Source organism: Mus pahari, chromosome 2 (assembly GCF_900095145.1).
Source record: "Mus pahari chromosome 2, PAHARI_EIJ_v1.1, whole genome shotgun sequence".
Lineage (NCBI taxonomy): Eukaryota > Metazoa > Chordata > Mammalia > Rodentia > Muridae > Mus > Mus pahari.
Genome location: NC_034591.1, coordinates 5171076 through 5174506, shown reverse-complemented (window position 1 = coordinate 5174506; position 3431 = coordinate 5171076).

Here is a 3431-nt window from a genome sequence, read left to right as displayed (position 1 = left end):
CGAACTCAGAAATCCACCTGCCTCTGCCTCCCGCGTGCTGGGATTAAAGGCCTGCGCCACCACTGCCCGGTCCACTATCTTGTAAGTACTGAGGTTAAAGGCATGTGCCACCACAGCCTGCTCCAGAGTAGTTTTCCTCAGCTCTAGCCAGGGTCCTTTCTTGGATAGTCACTACCACAAAAGGAGCCTAGAACACCTCAGCCCTTGTTGTTGCTTATGTTGTTGCTGCTGCTGCTGCTGCTGCTGCTGCTGCTGAACCTCACTCACTCAGGTATGTAACTGATAGGTAAATGGACTGCTTCTCTGATCTTGTGCACGCCATAGCTGAAATAGTCAAAGATGGAGCTCCAGCCATCGGTGCCAACACACATGCCCAAGCAGGGCTGAGTGGAACAGTGCCCAGTACCAGCCATAGCCCTGTTCCTGGATGTGCACTGCCACTTCTGAGAAGATGACCATGGAACCTCCGGCTACATACATAGTTCTTGCTGCCTCTCCACCAGGAAGGGTTGTGTTTCTTCCCACCACCACATCCCACCAACTTCCTTCTGTGTCTACCACTGACTGGTCAGAGGAGAAGTGCTTCAGTAGCTTCACCACTGCTGAGGCAGCCAGTACCAGAAGCTCTTGCTAGTAGCACAGGTGGTATCAGCTGTGTTAGGGGAAATCCCCCATTGTTCAGAGGGTACACCATTTCCACTGCCAGAGCCAAAACCTGTACCACACTTCCCTGGACTATTAAGTGTCCCCACTTTCAGATGCCCCACAGAGACAACTCCACCAAGGTAAACAACTGTCTTCAAGTCAGACACACTAAAGAAGCCAGGTGAGACAACACTATGGCGCCCGCCTGGAATTAAAGCCAACGCTATAGCAAAGCAATACCTCAATATACATTTTTCAGAAGTAAGCTGCTAAGAGCAGCCCACGAAGGAGAAGCTTCATCTACCAGATGCACAAATCTCAAAGCAGCTGGGAAAGAAATAGAGAAAAGAAGGCAGTATGCCTTCAGAGGAAAACACCTCCAGGCAAAAATGTGGAGGGACTTACAGGGACAAACTGCCTCTACCTGGTAAAGGAGTGGAGGTGGGAAACTGAAGTACTTGTTACGCAGCAGAAGAGGCCAAATTCCGTGGCCATGTAGAAAGCCAAGTGTAGCAGCGTGTGCTCCTCAGAGCTGCTGACACCCAGATGGGGGTCCCTGGGGCTTACTGGCCAGCCACCAGAGCATACTCTGAGTTCTGGACCAATAAAGGCCTAGTCTTAAAAACAACAACAACAACAACAAAACCAGCACAGAGCAGCACCAGATAAGTGACTTTTCCTAAAGATGTGTAAAAACATGTCTGTACCCTCCAGACAGAGCACTGAAGACAGAAATCATTTGTATCCAAGCCTAGCTTGTTGAATGGGTGAGTTTACTGAGTTTTGGTTTGTTTGTTTGTTTATTTGTTTTTACAAGACTATGGGTAAGGCGTTACTTACAGGGGCATGTACATCTCAAAAGAAGCAGCAGTGAAGAGCCCACCCAAGTGTGGGATGGCTCAGGAAGGCTGTGTCCTTGGAATACTCTTTATGACTCGCTGTGGATCTGTGACTTAAATGAATCTAGCCGGAGATTCATTTCCCACAAAAATAGTTACTATTTACATGAACCCAAGGAGCGGCCTTGTGTTCTCTCAGGTGTTGGAAGTTTCCTGAGATTTCTAAGTTTGTTTACTTTCTGAGTCTTCCATTAGTTCCTGATTGTTAATGAGTTCCCAAACATTCATCGGAATGTTTTAATGTAATCACTGCATATACCCTATGCATGTTTGCATACAAGCAAATATATCAGAAGGATTTAAAGAAATATTCACAGTGCTCAATAAAGTCTAAGAGACCATGGGGTAAACAGTACCATGAAATTGGGAAGATGATGTGGGGTATGAATGAGGAACTCAGCAAAAAGAGTGTCGAAAAAATTAAGCATTAAACCTCAAAGGATTCAGTGAGTTAAGTAAAACAGACTGTAGAAAATGGCCAGAAATTAGATCGAGAAGAAGAAACTATGAACTTGGAAATAGGTTTTTGAAGATGCTTAAGAAGTGGGGGAGTGAAGTTCAGGGAGGAAAAGGAAGAGAGGAAAAAACAATGAATGAACAAAGAATTGATAAGATTTAAAACATTGGGCATTGTTATACAAATACCCACATATTTTTTAATATTAAAAAGTGAAAACAAAAGATAAAGGCTTAGACCCATTGAGTTAAATCATAACAGAAAATATCCCCTAATCTTAGGAAACAAACATTCATGGCATATAGGAAGCTAAATAGATACGGTGTGGAAAAAAATAAAGATCAGCCATATATGACAGCTGCAGCTTTAGTGTACTTCAGTGGCAGATCATTTGCCTAGCATGTACTATGTGACACTACTCAGGAAGGGTAGACATGATATAAAGGAGAAATAGAAACACATCACAATGAAACATAGGGAATTCATGACTGCAGGATCCACTTAGTGGAGTCCTACAACCAAAACTGAACAGTAAGTGCTGTCATAAAAGCACAATCAAACCTGAACAATAACTACCATCATGAAAGCATGTGACATATAAACCCCACTAGAAGAGTAGATGCACACAAGAGAAAACCACTTAGGGGTCTGGAGAGAGCTTCTTTTAAATAAAAACAAACAAAACCCTACTACACTGAAATAAACAATTACAGTTCAGCTTTCTGGAGGATTAAGAGGTCAAGGCCAGTGTACGCAAACAGCAAGTTCAGGGCCAGCCTGTGCTGCATGAGACACTGCATCAAAAACAAACTAAACTACATTGCTATTCCATCTAGTCCCAGTCAGTGGGCACACATCAGGAAGGCAAACTATAAACTATGACAAAGATGTATAGAGGAAGGAGTCCTTGCCTATTGTTGGTGGGGGTGTACACTGAAACAGTCACTACAGAAACCAGTATGGAGGGTTCTCATAAATCTAAAAGAAGAGCTGCAATACAATCTAGCAATACCCCTCCTGGGCATACACCCAAAAGATTCTAAGTCTACAAAAAGCATACCACAGAAATACTAGGTCCATATTTATAGTCATACTCTTCACTTGGCTGAGACATGAAATCACTGTAGGGGTTCATGAGCAAATGAATGAATAGAGAAATGATGGTGTATATACACAACGAAACTGTATCCAGGTGTAAAGAATAAAATGTTGACATCTGGTGAAGATGAATGAAAATGGGAATCATTAAGAAAAATAAAACTGAAAAAAAATATTGCTTATGTTCTCTCACATACTGTTCCTAAAATTCCTTTCCTGGGGAGACATACATCTATTTCTTCTAAGATCTTAATGACAAACATATGATTTCATCAAAGTTCACATTGAAAAAACAATTAATGTATTAGACTTACTTACAGAGCAAACAGGGG